Below are 22,483 nucleotides of genomic sequence, written 5' to 3' on the forward strand. Positions count from 1 at the left end.
GATTTTATCTAAATACCAAGCAGGATTTAGGTTAAAAACCAGCACGGTTGATCAAGTATTTAGATTTATGTGCATTTGCTGGAAATATATTAACATAAGGAAGGGCAGTTTGTACGTAGCATTTATTGATCTGAGGGCCGCTTTTGACCTTGTACCTCGCAAACTACTGTGGTCTACTCTTGAGAATATGGCAGTTCCTAGTGAGTTACTTAAGGAATTAATTAGACTACACACAGGGATTTACGCTAGAGTTAGATGGGGTAAGGGAGGAGAAATTTCAAAAGCTATCCCTGTAGGTCGGGGTGTACGTCAAGGTTGTGTGTTGGCGCCCACACTCTTTTCTTTATATGTTAACGATATACCCACCTACTTAAGAGATTGCAAACATGACTCCCCGAAATTAGGAGATGAGGTGATCACCGCATTACTTTTTGCTGATGATACAATCCTCATCTCACAAACCCCACAGGGTCTACAAAACCTAGTAAATACTTTTAATAATTACTGTGTGGAGAAGGGGTTAGAAATAAACTCATCCAAAACAAAATACATGTCCATAAACCCTCAGAAATCTTTTAGAAAGAATTTGGCCTTAAATAATCAAAAATTGGAGTATGTGGAGAGCTTTAATTATCTGGGCATTACGCTGGATAGCATGCCTTTTTGGAAGGGGCAGTTGGAAAAAAGTAAATTAACTTTGAAACAAAATGTATTGCCTATCCTGAAGGTGCATGGCAGTAGTCAATCTAAAGCGATTACGCCGGCACTAGAATTATTTAAAGCAAAGGCTCAATCAGCGGCATTATATGGCGCAGAAGTATGGGGCCATTCCTGCAAAAATAATTTTAAGAAGGAAGAAAATCTCTTCATACGCAGGTTGCTTAAAATACCGACAAGAACCCCGATAATTCCAGTGTTTATGGATATCAACCTTAAAAGGACTGATCATCAAGCCACACTAAGGCCACTACTATATTGGGTTAGATTATGGACAACCCCTGAGCTGAGTGACTATAAGAGTGGACTGATGGAAATAATTAGAATTGATGAGTATAAAAACATTACATGGCTAAAACATATTTCCCAGTGGTTTACAAGGTTAGGGTTCTCCCATTTTTGGGAAGAACCCCAGAATATGTCATCATCTTCCAAAAAACTTGTGAAATCTGCTTTTTGGACATATATCAAGGATGAAGTACTCTCTAGTTCCTTATTAGGTACATTGACGCAGAGATTTTTGATTATTAAGGATACTCCTGCACTCGAACAATTTATGGACGAGATAAGACCCCCCCTAGCAAAAACATTATATTTACAATTTAGATATGGGGTCTTGCAGACTTCTGTAAATACTAGTAGCTGGAGGGGAAATGATGCTAGAGGATTGTGTACCCTTTGTTCCCAAAAAGTAAAAGAAGATGACGCCCATCTACTGTTTTTCTGCCCAGTTTATAAAAAACCAAGGGACCGTTGGATCAAACCCTTATGTAAAAATATGGGGTTCAGGTTCTTTAAAGAGGCAGAACGCACATTTAAGTCAAATACTTCGCAACCTATAGTGTTTAGTATAAGTAGATTCCTATTTAACGTGTATCTTATAAGGAGTCAGATAGGTTGCAAGCTGTAACATATACAGGCTGGTTATACCATTTCCTGGCCTGGCTAGACACTATGAATTTTATCTATTCCCCCTTTTTAATATGTATTTAGGAATTGTTTTAAAATATTATCTGGCTTTTTAATTAATTTATAATGTATGTCTTGTTTTAAAAAAAAAAAAAAAAAATTTAAAAGCATAGCTGGGACATAATTCACTGTGGTTTGACCTTCGTATGTATTACTCGGAATTTGGATTGTGTATTTGTACATGTTATTGGTAATGTTTATGTATGTTGCTTTTATGACAATATAAGTCGAAATAAAGCTTTGAAATGAAATGAAATGAAATGATTAAACTGCCCCTGCTCAAGGGCCATCAAATGTCTTTGTTTAAAAACAACAGTGATAGCTGTTTGCAGTCTGACCTTAGAAGGCAGCTGGTACCCACAAGTTGAGAGTGGAAAAAAAAACCTGTCATAACAATATTACTTGTATGCACTCTTAACCCAGGTATTGCTTCAATATATACCGATTATAGCACCGATTATAGCACTGTCTTATTATACGAGGGTGGGCCTTCAATCAGCACATTCTACTTTGGAGTTTACTCATAGTTTACTCATAGAAGAGCCACTTGAGCATTACTAAATCAGAATATACCCATGAAAACCTTCACAGTAAGTGCATTACTCCATGGTTAGTTTATAGGAGGCAGTAAACTGCAAGAGGCCCATGGATATCGGTATTGAGCAGCACAAGAGAAAGAAGGCTTTCTTGGGCTTCCATACTTATTCAAACAGGAAAACTGGCCAGGTTCGATAAGGCCTACAATGGTTCTTTGGACAGACTTGAAAAAAACATTAGGGATAAGTATAAGCTCAATTAATGGGTGGTTCAAATTAAAGAGACACAAAGTAGAGGATCTCAAATTATTCTTCGGTACATGGGACAGATCAGGCTGGAGTCTGCCCTAAAAGCTAGTTGAAAGTGAAAACACCATTGGCTAGGTAACCTGTGATACCAGCCATACCTGCTCTGTCTACACATCCCACACTAGCTCCCACACTAGCTCCGGAGGGTAGACCTGATCTCAGGAACATAAGGAAAAGCCGCTATCTTAATCTTCCACCTGATTGCGCACCATATGTGGTGGTGCTGACAAATGTTCCATCTTGTGATGACCACTTAGCTTTATCACATGGGGAATCCCACGCCTCATTAAAAAATAAAACAGTCGCATGGCTTAGCAAAAATTGTGGTTTTCCAATTGCATATTCGGACCAAATAATAGCAGTAAGAAGGGTGAATTGGGTTGGTCCGTCTAGAAAAACAAGCAGTGGGGACTGTATTGTTGTCAATTTTAAGCATCCCCAACACGTGGCCATAGTTTTACTAAGAGCATCCTCACTAATGTGCAATATGAATAGTATATGTGCTCGCCCACTGGGCTACTTTTATGCACACTTGAGTAAAGATCCGCGTCCTCAAAAGAAAATTAGGCCAGCAAATCCAACTCAGACCCCTGCCTTGGATGCACCATATGTGTACAACGTTGTTAATCAAGGTGGGTATGGGCCTTCTGTAGAAACACAGAATAGATTTAATTTTGTTGGCCCTTGTAGTAATGGGTTTAATGTGGATATACAGAATAGATATGATGTTCTGTGTGGCTGGGAGGCGTGCGACTGACGTGAGGCGCCTGTGGGTCAGGGTAATGTAATACCAGCTGAGACGGCACCCATTAAGATCATACAGGCTAAAGCAAGTTGTAATTATGTGATTTCTTGGAACATTGCAGGGCTGGCATCAAATATGGCGGACGACAATTGGATTATGTACATTAAGCAATTTATGATCATATGCTTGCAGGAGACTTGGTCAGTGGAATGTGACTTTTTCCTTGAAGGGTATAAGGACTTTTATGTTCCTGCAATAGCATCAAGTAGAGGTAGGCCTAAGGGGGGACTGGTGACTTTTATTTCCGTTACACTTTCTTGTAAAATTCGTAGAATTTTAACAGCAAACTCTGGATTTATGGGTTTAGTATTGAATGGAGAAAATTGTCTGGCTGGTTTGGTGAATTTTTATAATGCTGTCAATGTCAACACAGGTTCTCACCAAATATCTGCACTAAATGTATTTATTAATTCTTCACTGAGGGAATGCCTCCATAACCTTATGATTATAGGAGATTTTAATGTTCATCCTTGCGGTGATCCCCTGTCGAAATGTTTAATGGATCTGCAGAGTGACCGCCTTGGCGGTTTGCATCTGGAACATACGACGGAAGGGGAATTTTTTAATGATTTACTGAGCAGTTTAGATCTTTCTCTGGCTATGGCACTGAGGGATCCAACAGAGTGCTTTGATATCCCAACTTTTAAAGGTCATGGGAGGGGTACCTTCATTGACTATGTGTTACTCTCTTTGCCTATGCAGTCCTTTGTGGACTCTTTTACCATCGAACAAAGTGAATTCAGTGATCATAACCCACTCACTGTTCATTTGAAGGGTCCCTGGATAATTAAGGAAGACCGGAAATGCATTAATGGCAGGTTGAGCACAACCAATGGGAGACGGCGTCTTAGATGGTCAATGATTACTCCTGACCTATTATATAAAAATATTAGGGATAACTGCACGGAGGATATTAAGAACTGCATTCAAGAAGGGGCTGACCCGAATCAGGTTCTTAGTGCTTTTCAAAGCTTGACGGAGAAGGTGTCAGAGCTGATGATGGTCCCAGTAAAGAACATAGAGAATGGGGGACCGAGATGGTTCAATCATGTTTGCTCCAAGGCAGCACGTAATCTAAGGATAGCCTTGGCAGCCAACCCTAGAATAAAAGCGAATGTAAAGTTGTGTCGCAAAGAATATAAGTCTGCCATCGCTACACGCAAGGAGTTTTTAAGAATGGAGGCCTGGGATGAACCTACTACAGTTTGATCCCATTTGATTGATTTTAACTCTAACTACTACAAGTACCATGCTGCACAGCAGTGACGCCAGAAGGCGGGACTTCTAAAAACAGTTAAAAAAGTCATGGCGCTGCCTCTCCCGATGTGCCATTTCCCAGGAAGAAGGGCGTGAGGAAGCCCGAAACGCGTTGGAACTACTATGGCGATGTCGGCTTTAGCGTGTAAAGGTTGTGTGCTGTGTTGCCAGTGAAAATAAATAACTCTACACGGATGCGTGTGGGCCTCCAAATGTTGGTGCTCTCTTTTTTGGATTTTCTACCGGCCTGCACTGGGTCGCGGAGAGCCCCCGCCGCGGAAGAGCGGGTCCAGTGTCATTACTTCGAATGGCACCTATGGAGCAACGTGATTTTTCTCTGGACCGAGACAAGCACAGACATCACCGTAAGCACTAGAGCAACCCACTGTGGTCTTTTTTATATTTTTTGGAGGAGAGAAGGGCAGCAGAACCTACTACAGTTTGATCCCATTTGATTGATTTTAACTCTAACTACTACAAGTACCATGCTGCACAGCAGTGACGCCAGAAGGCGGGACTTCTAAAAACAGTTAAAAAAGTCATGGCGCTGCCTCTCCCGATGTGCCATTTCCCAGGAAGAAGGGCGTGAGGAAGCCCGAAACGCGTTGGAACTACTATGGCGATGTCGGCTTTAGCGTGTAAAGGTTGTGTGCTGTGTTGCCAGTGAAAATAAATAACTCTACACGGATGCGTGTGGGCCTCCAAATGTTGGTGCTCTCTTTTTTGGATTTTCTACCGGCCTGCACTGGGTCGCGGAGAGCCCCCGCCGCGGAAGAGCGGGTCCAGTGTCATTACTTCGAATGGCACCTATGGAGCAACGTGATTTTTCTCTGGACCGAGACAAGCACAGACATCACCCGTAAGCACTAGAGCAACCCACTGTGGTCTTTTTAATATTTTTTTGAGGAGAGAAGGGCAGCAGAACCTACTACAGTTTGATCCCATTTGATTGATTTTAACTCTAACTACTACAAGTACCATGCTGCACAGCAGTGACGCCAGAAGGCGGGACTTCTAAAAACAGTTAAAAAAGTCATGGCGCTGCCTCTCCCGATGTGCCATTTCCCAGGAAGAAGGGCGTGAGGAAGCCCGAAACGCGTTGGAACTACTATGGCGATGTCGGCTTTAGCGTGTAAAGGTTGTGTGCAGTGTTGCCAGTGAAAATAAATAACTCTACACGGATGCGTGTGGGCCTCCAAATGTTGGTGCTCTCTTTTTTGGATATATATATATATATATATATATAATCAAAATAATGGTTCCTTATAATAAGGGGATCGTTGCTGCTACATACGCCATAACGCCATAACCAGAAAATAAATGTTTTTTTTAACAGCACTAGGGGCACTTTAATATAATAGAACACGGGAGGTCAAACACTTATTAAAATGTATTCTGCACCATCAACTTGCACTTGCACTTTATAACAGTCATAGATATCAAACAGGGACTTATCTAATTACAATACAAAGTTACAGACATAAGTCTCATATATAACTAACATTAACTGCTTGACCAGAGAAAATTGAATATATCGTTTAAAATATTACGTGTATTTATGTTAAATACATTTAAAATCATTTGTATTTGTTAAAGTATTTTAAATAGGATATTTATGCATTATTTTGCAGTAATTAATTTGGATTTGTAATACCTGTGTTTAATGAGTCTGTCTTACGTACTATGAAAAACTGTGTAGTATGTCTTTGGTTTATATGACTAAAGGGTGTTTTCAAATTTGCATGTGTCACTTTAAATAGAAAAAAAACAATGCAGTGATTGTCATGTGATCAAGGCCCAGACGAGCTGAAATGCATAATGGCAGATGAATAAAAATAAGTATACTGCACTCACTGTGTGGTCCGTGTCTGTTTTGCTGTGGAGCGGCACAAGGAAGCAGAACAACAGTATATAGAGAATGGGTCGGCTTTCCCTGGTTGAATGCGAACCCCCACTTGCTTTGAGGCAACGTGAAGAGGAAAAGCCAGATTTTTCAATGTTGCACTGGAACTCACATTTTGTCCGTAAGGACTATCTATCTCAGCCCTCCCACCCACAAGAAACCGCTCACTTGCCTTATCCGATTCAGCGGATCTCGAGTCGGAGGACCCGTAATACGCTGGCAACGTGACAGGTAGGACAGGTGTGTGATAGTCGGGTAGAGTGGTGTGCTGCAAGGGGAAAAGTGGCCACATTTACGGAAAATACTTCTGCACTTCTAGAAAGGATTATAATTAATATTTGACCAAAATGTCCGCCAACACGCTGCAAGACCAGGAGGCGGCAGCAGTTGAAATGTTCAGCAATAAACCTTCAATGGAAACCCAGAGCAACACAAGCAATTTGGCTCCTGGCAACATCACAACCAATCTTAAAGAATAAAGGAAAGAATTGGAGAAACTTATGAGACAGGAACAGGGCAAATGGTGGGAATTCAGATCCCTGCAAAGATATCTGGACAGAGGGAGAGTTCTCTGAGGACTCAGAATATTGATAGCTCCAAGTTATGAAAATCTGAACCCAAATATGATGAGAGAATAGGCGGAGTGCAATCTAGAAACCTCAAAAAACTAGTGCAGATTCTAGTGAAGTACGCAGAATCAGACAGAGTGGATCTACAAAGCCAAATAGACAAATTAAATGCAATGGGGGAGAGGGTAGACATATCGAAAATGCATGACGAGATGACAATCAGACTTCGCAGGGACAAAGAGAAAATCAAGGAAAGAAAAACCTCCAAATTTCAAAGGAATAAAATAGACTATGAAAATGGACAAACTTTCACGTTCTCTAAAAACTATGATGCATTGAAAACCTCCAAATTCAATCCCAGACAAGATAACACAGGGGCAGCATCAACAAGTAGAGAAGGGTACATCAACACCTCAAATTCTGACCTTAGTATCGGCCTTAGAGAGTGAATCTATACTCTGCACCAATTGTAAAATGTCAGCTGACACACTGAAAGATCGTCAGGAGGCGGCGGCAGAAATGTTTGACGATGCACACGCACGTAGTATGAACTCAAACACCCACAATGCAACAGCAGGCAACAGTAATACCAATCTCAAACAAAAAATCAAAAGATTAGAGAAACTCATGAGACAAGAGCAGAGCAAATGGTGGGAAGGGAAGTCCTTACTACACTATCTAGATGTAGGACGAATCCCACAGGGACAGAGAATACTCATAGCGCCTAGCTATGAGAACCCAGATCTGTCTATGATGAAAGAATGGGCTGCGACAAATCTAGATTCATCAAGGAAACTGGTAACCATACTGGTTAAATATGCAGAGTCTGATCGGGCCAAATTACAAGACCAGATTGATCAGATCAATGAATAATTGAAGCAGTTTGGGCAAAATGAGGAACTACACAAATTGAAGGAAGAAATGACAAAGAGATTACGAAAGGAAGAAGAAAAAAGAAGAAGAAAAAATTAGAGAAAAAAAACTTTACAAATTCCACAGGGACAAAGTGGACTACGAGTGTGGTCGTATTTTCACATTTGCAAAAAAATATGACACACTCATAATTGCCAAACACTGTGGATCAAATGCGACAACGGCAAGCGCTGGAGCCAACAGGGACAGACCAGCCGAGACTTCGAATTCCGACTTGAGTTCCGCCATTGAGAGTGAGACAGAAGGGGATCCATGTAACATAAAAACATCAGCAATCCTGTCAAAATTCTCACTCACAGAGGAAATAGATTTTTATGTCTAGACCGAAAACGGCCCAGGACTCAGGGGGCCAGACAAAGAAAAATTGATCCATCAGCCGCCGCGTGAGGTGAAAAGCACACGAAAGAAGGAACCAAAACCCCCCCAGCACACAAATGGAAATGGAAGTAACCGCAAGCAACGTGGCTAGCAAAACCATCATTAATTTGGTAAATGTAGATTTAAGTAAGGCTGAGGAACAACTTTTGTCCCAAGGGCTATCCTACTGCCCAGAGAGTACCTTTAATTATGCAACAACCAGGATGGACATTTTTAAAAGTAACCGCAAGCTTAAAATAAAGAAATACCATCTATTCCAGAATAAGACAACAAACAGCTTGCAATTTGGTCAACAAACAGAGCCCTCAAAATCTCCCCCATTTAATTTAACACTACTGACATTCCAATTCAGACTTATGTTATGTTATGTTATGTTATGTTATGTTATTTATTCATTTCTATAGCGCACGGCTACTCAAAAAGAGTGTCCCGGCGCTTTAATGGAGAAAGAGATAATACTGCAACATAAAAAACATAACACCAAATAGAACTAACAGAAGAATGGGCCAAAGATTCACGGAGAACAAGCTACTGAGAAAACAACCAGGTTTTAAGGCCTTTCCTAAAAGCTAATAGGCTGCTGGCTCCCCGCAGGGCCAGTGGTAAAGAGTTCCACAGCTGAGAAGCCAGCAATCCAAACGAGCGGCCTCCGAGGCGCGCTTTCTTGACCCGGGGGACGACAGCAAAATGCAGGGCTTCCGACCTCAGAGACCTGGTTGGATGGTAAAAAACCAGTCTCTTTTGGAGGTACTTGGCTCCCTCCTTGTGAAGAGCTTTATAGGCCAAGGTCAGCGCCTTAAAAGCGATCCTCTTACGAATAGGAAGCCAGTGTAGAGTTGCCAGCAGGCCCGAGGCCCTGGATCGCCTGCTAAGGCCAAAGATTGCCCTTGCAGCGGCATTCTGTACCACTTGAAGCCGCTGCAACAAGTACTCTGGAAGGCCCAGGTAGAGAGCGTTGGAATAATCCAACCTGGACCCAATCAGAGCCTGGACAGTCAGCGTCCTGTGTTCCATGGATAACAGAGGAAGAAACCTCCGCAGCATCCTGAGGACGCCAAAGCAAATGCCCGACACCCCCAGGATCTGGGATTTCAAGATAAGCCTGTTATCCATCTTCACCCCCAGATTCTTAGCAACCTGAGAGGAACAGGACGGAGGGAACATATCCCGTGGCCACCAGGCCTGCCAGTCTGGTTCTGTATCACACCCAAAGAAAAGTACTTCGGACTTGTCGGAATTGCACTTAAGGCTGTTTAGATGGAACCAATGAAAAACAGCCCCAAGGCAATCCCGAATGCTCTCCCCATCAAAGTCGCCTCCTCTCTTACAAGAGAAGAGGAGCTGGGTGTCGTCCGCATAGGATACGATCTGGGCACCATGCGACTCCACCAACGCCGCCAATGGGGTCATAATGATGTTAAAGAGGGTCGGGCTTAAAATAGAGCCCTGAGGGACCCCGACTCCCAGAGGCGGCATCACGGCGGAATCCGGCGGGGCCCAGATCGACTGCCGGCGGCCGGCTAGAAAAGAAGAAAACCAGTCGAACACCGTCCCCCGCAGGCCTATCTCGAAAAGTCTAGCGAGAAGACCAACATGGGGAACGGTGTCGAATGCCGCCGACAGATCTAACATCACCAGCATGACTTTGCCCCCGGAGTCCAGAACCCCTTTAATGGTTTCCGAGACCTCCAGGAGCGCAGTCTCAGTACTGTGATGGGGACGAAAGCCCGATTGGGTGGCGTGCAGGATCCCATTAGATTCAACAAAGTTGGAAAGCACGCCATGGACGTGCTTTTCCAGCATCTTCGTAAGGGCCGGCAGCAAAGAGATGGGCCTATAATTAACCGGGGCCTTCGGATCCAAACCAGATTTTTTGAGCAATGGAATCACCATCGCCTGCTTCCAGGACTGCGGGACGACACCAAGCCTCAGTGAAAGATTTAAAAGCGGATTGGCCAACGGGTTGATCACCTCCGCCACTTTCGCCAAAAATTTAGCAGGGCATGGGTCAAGAGGAGAACCCGATTTTAAATTGCCCATAAGAGCCAGGGAGTCCGGAGCAGAGATGGAGGGAAACACACTCAACGTCGCCCCTGGCCCGGCCTGTGGCAGTATGGTGATGTCAAGTTCAGCCTGGCCGGCAGACACTGGTGCAAGGAATGACTCCTGAATGCGTAGGATCTTGCTCGTAAAAAAATCTGCAAGGTCCGTGGCCCAGGTACCAGATGGTTTTTGGTCCGAGGCGTTAGACCAAGAGGAGGTGAATTCTCTCACAATAGAGAAAATCTCTTTGCAAGAGTTTGAAGCCGCATCGATTCTCCTGGCTAAATAAGCTTTTTTTCCTAAACGGATGTCCCGGTGGTAAGCCTTAACCACCGTTTTGTATGCCAACTTGGCAACAGTGTCATAATGTGCCCGCCAGGCTCTTTCGGCTACCTTGCACTGCTGCCGCGTAGCCGACAGTGCAGCGGTAAACCAAGGCGCAGAGACCCGTTTTGGTGTCGAGCGTGATGTTACTTCCGGGGCAAGATCATTGAGCCTATCCAGTAGCCAATCATGCAAGGTCTGCGGATCCCTGTCTAGATCACCTGAAAGAAGACAGGGATGGGCCTCAGCTGCCTGGGCCAGCATCTCCAGGGTAACGCGATGGAGAGGCCTATAGACACGACCCTGATGATGTACCGGAATAGCCGCAGATTTAACTATGCCCTTGATCACAAATTTTGCAAGGAAGTGGTCAGACCATAAGACAGGAGTGATCTCAATACCCTCGAGAGGCACAGACGAGAAGACCTGATCGAGGGTATGCCCCTTCTCATGCGTAGGCTCCTGAAAATAGGGAATGAGCCCCAGCGGGGTCAGTGCCTCCGAAAGTTTGGCGGCCGCCGGGTCGGATGAATCATCCATCCGGAAGTTGAAATCGCCAGCCACGATGAAATGTTCGGCTTTCAGGGCCAGCTCCACCAGCACCATATCCAGATCTTCAAAAAAGGTGCCGGGGGAGCCAGGCGGTCTATAAACAAGCAATCCCTTAAAGGATTGGTGGGGGGACAGAGTGATAGAAAAGGCTAGGCTTTCCGAGCCACGAATGTCCATAGCTGGCAGGATCTCGCAAGGAGTTCCTTTCCGGACCACTAGCGCTACTCCGCCTCCCCTACCCATGGCTCTATCCTTTCTGAAGATGTTATATTCAGGCGGGATTGCCAGGACGACATCAGGGTTAGAGAAGTCGCCCCACCATGTCTCAGTGAGCATGAGACATAGTGGTTTATCTACATCCAGAAGCTCATAGATGTCCTGCGCATGTTTGCAGGCTGACCTGGTGTTCAGTAGCATACACCCGAAGCCCATACTAGAGCCATTGGTGCTCGGCCGTGAGAAGAGCGAGCGGGTCGGGCGCCAGCCACAAGCCGGGCAGCGGGTTTTCCCATGATAACGGCCCGGGAATACTGTACGACAACCATTGCCGAGAGGACGGAATGAGCGAAGATCGCCAGAGGAATAGCACAGAAGAGACCCCGGGGAAATCATCCCTGATGGTAGAGTCCCACCCGCCGCTCCGCCCGCTTCCGGGACGCTGACGGGCAGGACTCTGGCTTGACTCCGGCGAGAGTCCGGCGCTCCCGCTGCGCGTCACCGCTGCGCGCAGGAGGCGAGCTTTAAGTAGGGCTCACCTGTGTTACAAAAGAGCGCTAGAGCGCTCCCACAAGTGGCACACTCGCTCCACACTACCCCCAAGATGGCGCCCAGCACCAGACACGAAGGCTAAAAAGAAAGTGACATAGCTCCGCGAAAAGCGCGGTGGGGGGCCCAATTTAGAGTGCAAGTGAGAAGGCACACAAAGAAGAATCTAAAAACAAGGTAAATACAATTTAAAAAGCAACATGCAAAAGCAATTGTTTAAAAGTTACAGCAGCGCTGATAGTGTAAATTTCAGCAGAATAGCGCGCGTGCGTGCTACTCCCTCTCTCCAGGTCGAGCTACTACCTAGCTCGCCTTAAGTAGGGCTCACCTGTGTTACAAAAGAGCGCTAGAGCGCTCCCACAAGTGGCACACTCGCTCCACACTACCCCCAAGATGGCGCCCAGCACCAGACACGAAGGCTAAAAAGAAAGTGACATAGCTCCGCGAAAAGCGCGGTGGGGGGCCCAATTTAGAGTGCAAGTGAGAAGGCACACAAAGAAGAATCTAAAAACAAGGTAAATACAATTTAAAAGGATTAGTTGCAGAATATTTTACATCCAACTGGGATAACCAGGAAAGAGTGGCTAACATCATGACCATGAAACAGGGCGGACTCAACACACCCTTTAAACCCCAGTCTACATTCATGCCCATAACAACAAGGGATGCAATAGATATTTTTCACGAGCAGATAGTATTGGGACTAAAACAACTAAACTACAATGTACAGGCAGCCACAAAAAACAAAAGAAATGTACAAGAAATGCAATACCATGAATGAATGACTAAATTACACAATAACACGCAAATTGTCATACGTAATGTGGACAAAGGGGGAAACCTGGTAATTTGGGGGAAAGATGAGTATGTGGAAGAAGCATTGGGACATCTATCTGACACCAACTGCTACAGAAAAAGCGATACGTTATCCCTCAAAGCCATGTACAAATAATTGTATCTAAAACTTCTGGCATGGAAAAGTGCGGGTCTACTAAGAACACAAGAGTATCAGTTCATGAAAAATGACAAAAAGACTACGTCTATTATCTACTTCATTCCTAAGAAATACAAGAACCCATCAAAGCCTCCAGGTCATCCCATTATTTCAGCCCGCAACAGTCTACAGGAGAAAACATCCCAATACGTGGGCTATTACCTACAGAAACATGTGCAACAGCTTCCTTCATACATCAAGGACAAGGGGGATTTTCTATCTAAGATATGTGATTTTAAGTGGCAAGCAGACTACCTGCTAATAACGTTAGTTGTTAAGCACTCTACACCAGTATCAATCATCAGGATGGTGTACGGGCCCTACTACACTACTTAAAGAGAAGACCGGCCCAGATGGTACAGCACAGCAAGATGCTTGTTAGCATGGTTGAATTTTGTTTACATAATAGCATCTTTATGTTTCAAAGTACACTATGTCAACAGCTATGAAGGGTAGCGATGGGGGCCAGCTTCTCCCCAAGCTATGCCTGTCTCCACATTGGCTGGTGGGAGCAGCTGGTTCTACGAAAGACACATGAGGGAGTTTGCAATAACAACATTAAATTATGGTTACGTTAAATTGATGATCTCTTTATAATTTGGCTGGGGAGCCTAGCCAAAGCTCTTGAGTTTGTAGAAGGTATCAATAGTATCAACCTTAACCTCAATTTCACTGCAACAATTAGCGCTGGGTCAGTCAATTTCATCGATGTCCAGGTCTATATAAACAGGGGCAAGGTTGAGACCAAAAAATATAGGAAGCAAACAGCTGGGAATTCTGTGTTGCATGCAACCAGTTCCCACCCACAACATCTAATACAAAGCATTCCCTACGGTGAAATGCTAAGACTCCAAAGGATTTGTAGTAATGAGGATGATCTGAAGGCAGTGCAGCTTGCCAGCAAAAACAGATTCTTAGAAAGAGGATATTGCAATAAATGTATTAATTTAGCCATTAAGAAAATCAAGGCACTAGCCAGGTCAGGCTTACTCACCAAGCAGGGGCCTCTAAATGAGACCACTGCAACAGCAAATACAGGCACAGCAGCTACTGAAGGGAAGAACATTTTCAGAATGATCCTAGGATATAGCAAACAGGAGACAGCCATAAGAAAGATCATCAAAAGAAATTGGCCCTTAGTACTTAACGATCCTTTCTAGGCCACTTATTACAATCTAACCTGGCCATTACTTTTTTTTTTTTGTCCTCATTTTGCAATACTTGTGTCAGGTTTTGATATAGGAGACCAGTGCAGCCATTCGATTTTCCTAGGCCAACAACTCAGGGTTTTTCCGACAGAGAGTTTTTTCCTTGCAACTGGAAACCTGTTTATCGCCTAGGCACAATGGGGGAGACCGATAGCCCTTAGTCATTTAGAGTATTGCCAGGGGTAAAATCATTGGACTTAATTTTGGTCACGAGAATTAAGAAAATGTTCCCATATTTCCCAAAAGTAAATTTTAATGGAGTCGCAACAGAAGTAAGGAAACTCTTGAGAACATGGAGTGGACTTCCCTTAACATTTCTTGGTAGATCCAACATAATCAAGATGGCTATTCTGCCAAAACTTACCTTTATATTTAGATGCAATTCCCCTAGAATTTAACAAACCTTCCATACTTAAACTACAGGGAGAATTAAACAGCTTTATATGGAACTCCAAATGCCCAAGAATAGCTTGGAAAAAACTTAGAAGAACAAAAATCCAAGGTGGCATAGCAAGTCCAGACATACTAGAATATTGTAAGGCCTTCCAATTTAAGCATACTAGGATACTCTTACAAAATTATGAGGTATATCCTCCACATCTACAAGCAATGGTAGATACAGGGGGACATTTTCTATATAAATTTGGCCACCAAAATTTTTTCAAAAAGATCAAACTGAAAATCCTCCTGTCGGCAGCTAAGCTATGGCTGCAAATCAGGAAAACCATAAAAATCCCCTATTATAGCCAATATGCCCCACTTTGGGACTCCCCCGGGACTCCGGATCGCCTCAAAGATCAACTGGCCTTACCGTTAAGGAGAGCAGGGATCCTGAACTAATCCTAAATGGCACACTAATCGGCTGGGACTTGTTGACGGAAACTACAGAAGCTCACCTATCAAAGTTCAAATATTATCAACTTTCAAGCTGGATAAACTCAATAACAGAACCACTTAAGGGTAACCAGCAACTGGAGCTCAAAATGCTCGGAGTTGGTCCCCAGAAAAAAGAAGTTGCATTGTGGTACTGGTCGTTAATAGCAGCGGGAGAAGAAAACTTCATGACTCCAGATTCGACCTGGGGAACCTCACTGCCGTCTACAGATCTTTTGAACATATGGCAAGTATCAATGGGGAAATGTTGGGGTATTATCCAGTCCGCCGCATTAAAGAGAAATCACATTTTCACCATTCACAGAGCCTATTGGACTCCAAAGAAACTCTCAAAGTTCAAAAGCCAACAACAAGTGAAAAAATGTCCAAAATGCGGTGAAGACAAGGCGGATGACATCCATATGTTCTGGCAGTGCCCCCAGCTCGAAGACTTCTGGATAAAAGTTGGTAAGACACTGACGGATCTCCTCGGCCAACAACTTCTTGTAAGTATGGAACTGGTGTTTTTTGGGATTCATAAAACAGAGGTAAATACAAGCATCTTAGGCTTAAAACAAGAGAATTTACTTTTTGTACTAATCCTTTTGGCACGTAGAGAAATATGTATAAATTGGGTTTGCGCCACATCACCCAACCATTTAGACTGGTGGAAATCAATTGGTAGAGTGAATTGGATAGAAGTGGAAGACCTAGAAAAAAATATAACTTTTGGGAAATATGGGAACATTTTCTTAAACCTGGCCATTACTTACAGTAGGGCTCCCTCAATGAAGGATTACCTGTTAAAAAGCCATCTTGACAACCAAACAGGGTCTACCTGGCTGGCACAACGCAAAGGTTTCTACAGATGTAAAGTGTGCAAGGCCTGCCAGTTTGGCACTAATATAACGTCTTATGTGGTCCCGTTTGGTAACCAGGAATGAGTCATAACCAGGGCGCTCACATGTAGTACAGATCATGTTATCTATGTGCTGGAGTGTGCATGTGGCCTAAGGTATGTGGGAAGCGCCAAGCTCCAGTCTCACAAAAGGGTACTCCAGCACATACGGGCTATTAAAAACCAGGATCAAACCTCTCCTGTAGCCAGAAATGCACAAGTCTGACCCCAAAATCTCATTTATTACCTCATCGATTCAGTTCTATACAACAAAAGAGGAGGAAACAGGGAGAGAACCCTACGCAAGTTGAAGAACAGATATATTCTAGAGTAAATTTCCCGGAGGTTTAAATACCACGGAAGATCTTTATACATGCCTGTCAATTAGAGTAGATGTTTGACAATGCAATTCTAGAGTATGCAACATAGGCTAAACAATAGGGTATTCATACAGGCCATGTGCATAACTTTGTTGACTGCAAAAAGAAACCGTCCCACATTCACACACACAGTATTTTTATATTTTTTTAGCTTTTTATCACCTTGGGTGTATTTTGCACATGCACTTTTGAACAACTGTCACAGCTCGAGCACTTTAAGCAGTCAGGAGGTGTACCAACATGTTTGTACATGAAAGTTCAATTGTCAGCGGTTTTTGCACAATCTGTATTTTACATGAACTGCAAAATGGGTTTCAGATATCAATTCAATCCTTTCAACAAATATTGCTATTGTATTTATACATCAATTTTATAATTGATTTTAATTATTTATTTAATCCACTATTTCTATTATGGACACTATGTCAGAACAGCAATAATGAAAACTGTGTTCATAAAAGCAAGTTGGCTTTTATAATTAATTTGTTGAAAAAATGAACAATGTAATCACTAATACGATGTATTTTTTTTATGTCTATGACTACTTTGCAATATGCACATATCACTTTCAGAAACGGTTTTAAAAAAATGGTATAAAAAGCAAAGCAAAGCAGTGTAGCACGTCATGTGATCAAGGCCCCTCGGGGCTGAAACGCGCAATGGCTGACTTGCATAAACAGAGTAGCTAAAGAAATTTTGCTGCACTTATCTGGTGGTCCGTGCTCCTATCCTTGTTGAGGATCAACGTGTCATGGTTGGAGTGTTTCCTGAAATATTATATATATATGTATATATATATATATATATATATATATATATATATATATATATATATATATATATATATATATTATCTACTGGCGGTCGCCAGTAGATAGTTATAGTTAGGACCGTGTTTCCATAGGAAATCCGCAACATTCTATTTGGAATAACTTTGGCGTCGGTTGACGAATCCTCGCGAATTTTTCAAAACTAATGGGGCGCTACGCTCCGCTCGGGGTGATTCATCAAGCGGGGGCTGAGAAAAAAGGGGGGGCCCAAAACGCGTTTTCCCCATGCATTTTTCCATAGGACCTTTAGTCCGAGCTACAGCCCGAACGGCTGAACAGAATTATGTGAAATTTGGCAGAGAGGTAGCCCTCAGTTCAGGGATGTGCCTTTTGCAGGTCTTGTGTAAATCTGTTTAGTATTTCCTGAGAAAATAGCATTTAAATCAATATATATATCTGTGGGCGCGCTCCTTGCGCTTACGGTAAGCTTACCGTACGCGCACGGTGCCGTGCGCGAGCGCGATTCTGATTGGTTGTTAGATCAAAGTAAACATTTGAATCGGTCGAAATCAGGAAGTGTCGGCCGCCATTTTGTCTCTCGCAGTCTGAGGGGGTAAAAAACAAAGGTGGATAACGTGAAAAGGGGGCAGGCTGGACAGTTCCTGACCCCCTAGCCATTGTCAGGGGGTCTCAGAAGGACCCCCAAGGGCAAAAAATTAATTTAAATTTTTTTTTGAAAAATCGCTGATTGCGCGTAGCGGTAAAAAAAAGTTTTCAAAAAGGAAAGCTTAAAAAAAAAAAAAAATTGTGAGGTAAGGTTGGCTCTTAAAAGAGCCGTTGGGTTCATAGAGGGATGGAGGAAAGAAAGAATGGGAATATTATGAGCGTCTACAAACGTGCTGGTCTTACTTATTGTTAATAAGGGGAACACTGGTCTCCCCAAAAACAATAAGACCAGAACACGTTATACACCTCATTACAACCCTCCCAAATCGAGGGTTAACGTCCAGAGGAGCAGAAGAAGGTGATGCTCCCACCTCAGAGGAAAGGCTCAGCTGAGCTGCCGATGATGTACTCGGCTGAGCTTCTGAGGCTGGGCTCTGGTGACTTACTGAAGAGTTTTCTCCAGTATGTCGAGCAAAGGTCCTGGGATGTTTATCCCTAAGGTGTCTCATCATAGAGTGATTTCCAAAGGAATACTTTTTCCTTGGATTTCCTCTTGATAAAACACGGTCACAAAGTGTGCAAGTGACCAATGGAGCATTGACCTTTTTCTCCCCCTCTGGAAAAGTAAAATAGTCCCATACAAAAGAATTCTTCTGTTTCCTCCTTCTCTGGATGATGGTGGTGCTGCTAGCCTCACTCTCAGAAGAGGTCTGCTGTTCTGCCATTGTATCCCAAAGACAATTCAGCTCCTTCTCCTAGAGAATCACAAGCAGTAATGAGGGGAATGGTTGTGGTTTGGGAAGTTTCAGGAACTGAAAGTAGTTTCAACCAATGAAAAGTGTTCTTTCAAGCAGTAATGAGGGGAATGGGTGTGGTGTGGGAAGTTTCTAGAACTGAAAGTAATTTCAACCAATGAAAAGTGTTCTTTGTGGATCACATGACCTACCGTGCGCGCTCCGTAAGCTTACGGTACGCGCTCGTAAACAAGTACGCATGCGCAAACGTGACGCTTACGGAGCGCGTACGTAAGATGCACTCGCGCATGCGCATTACACGCCCCTGCGTAACCACGACGTTGCTTCCGCGTGTACGCATACGTCACGTACGTATCACGTTAGCACGCTGTACTTATGACGTGCGGAGCGCGTAGCGTCAGCTTACCATACGCGTATCCTATTACGTACAAGCACCGTACTTATGACGTACGGAGCGCGTAGCGTCAGCTTACCGTACGCGCATGGAAAAAAATGCATAAAAAAAAAAAAACCTTTCCATAATGCAGGATATAGTACATATAATATTTTATACATAGGTTTCCAAAAAATCTCAAAAAAAAATTTGCATTTAAAAAACCGTACAAATTCACTGAAAAAACCATAGGTTTCACACACGTTATAGTTAGGAATTAGCATTTAAAAAACCTTGCAAATTCACTGAAAAAACCATAGGTTTCACACATGTTATAGTTAGCTGTACATTTCACTCGTAAAAAAACAATGAAATTCCCCCCTTATAGTTAGTGCAGGCAACTATAACTCACGCGACCGCAATCCTCTGTTGATGCTAATACTGTATCTTTAGCTATACATATATTACAAATATTTATTTTTCATAAAGACTCATATGTCATCAGTGATGTAATATCTGACGTCATCAGCAGAGGATTGCGGTCGCGTGAGTTATAGTTGCCTGCACTAACTATAACGGGGGAATTTCATTGGTTTTTTAGGAGTGGAATGTACAGCTAACTATAACATGTGTGAAACCTATGGTTTTTTTCAGTGAATATTATCTACTGGCGGTCGCCAGTAGATAGTTATAGTTAGGACCCTGTTTCCATAGGAAATCCGCAACATTCTATTTGGAATAACTTTGGCGCCGGTCGATGAATCCTCGCGAAATTTTCAAAATAGGTGGGGCGCTACGCTCCGCTCCTACCCTGAAAGTCTCGGGGGGATTCGTCAAGCGGGGGCTGAGAAAAAAAGGGGGTCCCAAAACGCGTTTTTCCCATGCATTTTTCCATAGGACCTTTAGACACAGCTACAGCCCGAACGGCTGAACAGAGTTACTTGAAATTTGGCAGAGAGGTAGTCCTCAGGTCAAGGAAGTGCCTTTTGTAGGTCTGGTGTAAATCTGTTCAGTAGTTCCTGAGAAAATAGCATTTAAATCAATATATATATGTGGGCGGAGCCTAACCACACATCTCATCCTGAGATCTGATTGGCTGTCAGCACTTCATCCAAGAAGTGTTGGCAGCCATCTTGGGACCAATATACATGATAGCACCTCATTAAAAAGCATTGCAGTTAATAGAAGATTTTAAGACTTTAGTTACATTATAAATCATTTGTTGATGGTACCATACTCATTTTAGGAATTGTTGTATGTTCTAAGGTGATTTCACCATGTGAAAAAGCCTTCTGCTGGGATATCATGATTGAGAGAAAAATATTTTCTCATGCTTTTACCACAGAGGTTTGGAAGGTGATCTATAAGCTAAACTGAGAGCTTATTTTCTGTAAATTCACATTATCTTTCTCAGTCATGTGAGAATGAAGTCTGACATTCTCAGTAAAACATGTACATCCAACAAGGGCAGAGACTGTCAGTTGATTCCTTTGTGTTCTACTGCAGCTTTCCAGAGTGTTCCAAAGAACTACTAGAGCGCTAACCGTCCTACTTATGATAAATGTATGGCACACCTGAAGCCATCTTGCTTGGATTAAAGTGGTAACTCTTAAAACATTTAATTTAAAAAGGAACAAAATGAGGGGGTTCATTTTTCCATAAAAAGTATGATTAGTGCTGCAGAAAGAAAAATTAGGGCACATTTTGAGTGACTTCTCAAATCCTGGCATGCAGACTGAAACATGCACTTTCAATACCAGCAGCAGTTTTCCCTGGTGAGCAGTAGCTTTACTACAGTGATCTAATGAGCAAAAAGAGTGCTAACATTCTGATTGTATGGCAAATGTGTGACACATTTGAATGCCTTCTTGATGGAATCAAAGTAAAAAACTGAAAGTATTTCCTACTGAGGAGACTGCAGTAAATGAGGAAATTAGGAAACTTCATAACAAATAAGTCTCCCAAGATGGCCACCAGAGACAAAAGAGCCCAAATGTAGCCCAAATATCACCCAGATGTAGCCCAAGTATAGCCCAATGACAGAATGTCCAAGAATGTTCTTAAAAACAACTAGAGCACTTACTGTCTTCATTATGACAAAAGTATGGCACACCTGAAGCCATCTTGATTGGAATAAACTGGTAACACTTAAAACATTTAATTTAAAAAGGAACACAATGAGGGGGTTCATTTTGCCATAGAAATTATGATTAATGCTGAATAAAGAAAATGAGGGCACATTTTGAGTGACTTCTCAAATCCTCTTCTATTTCATTAAAAAATTCTGACATGCAGACTGAAACATGCACTTTTAATACCAGGAGCAGACTTCCATGGTGAACAGTAGTTTTACTACAGTGATCTAATGAGCAACTAGAGTGCTAACATTCAGAATTCATAGCAAATGTGTGACATATCTGAATACCTTCATGATGGAATCAAAGTAAAAAACTGAAAGCATTTCCGACTGAGGAGACTGCAGTACATGAGGAAATTAGGAAACTTCATAACAAATAAATCTCCCAAGATGGCCACCGGAGACAAAAGAGCCCAAATGTAGCCCAAAATCACCCAGATATAGCCCAAATATAGCCCAATGACAGAAGTGTGCAAAACACTTATTATTTTGTGTTTTTGCAGTGTTATATAGTGCAGACTTGTCAGGTATTGGAGTGCTTTACATGAGCATTGGTTACATCACACAAGAACAAATTCATTTTGGTTGTAGACATGGGGAGACTAAGTGATTTGACCAGAATCACAGAATGTCGAGCTGAAGCAGAAACTTCAACCTGGTTCCCCAGTTGCAAAGTCTGCAGTTCTAGAAGTAACACCACATCCTCTCCCCTAAGTGCAACATTTAATCAAGTTGTCAACTAGATAAAAAAACATAAAGATAACAAATAATTTAAAAGTGCTTTGTCGCTATTTGAAAACTCAGAAAATATGTCCTTATTTTAGTCTTTTAGAGCACTAACCATAATTTTGATGCCAATAAGACCCTCTCATATATGTAATTTCTAAAGGAATGTTCTAGGTATTACAGTTTTGATTACATCAAGATGATGTCAGGCGTTCCACACTTTTGTAATAAATATAGAATGTTAGCAATCTAGTTGTTCATTAGGATACTGTTGAGAGGCAGAGGCCAGGGGCACGGACTCTGAAAATTGAAGGCAGGTAGGAGGGTGCAAAGGCAACAATTTAACCACACTGAGCAGGCAGGAAGGGCCGTGGAAGCACAACAGACTATGGAGGGCAGTGGAAAGGGGGGCAGGGGCAACAAACCAACAATACAGGACTTGCAAGAGAGGCTGTTGGAGGGAAGATCTATTACGGGTCAAGGAAGCTAGGGGCGGTCCCCAGAGCCCCGGGAGCCACCACAGAACTGAGCAGGAGAGTGAGTCAGGGACAAAAGGGGCACCTTAATTTGAGCCGGGGTGCCTAGGAACGCTTGCTCCAAAAATGAAGAAAACAGACATATGAGACATGGAATTGGAGGCAGA

Source organism: Triturus cristatus, chromosome 7 (assembly GCF_964204655.1).
Source record: "Triturus cristatus chromosome 7, aTriCri1.1, whole genome shotgun sequence".
In the NCBI taxonomy this organism is placed as follows: domain Eukaryota; kingdom Metazoa; phylum Chordata; class Amphibia; order Caudata; family Salamandridae; genus Triturus; species Triturus cristatus.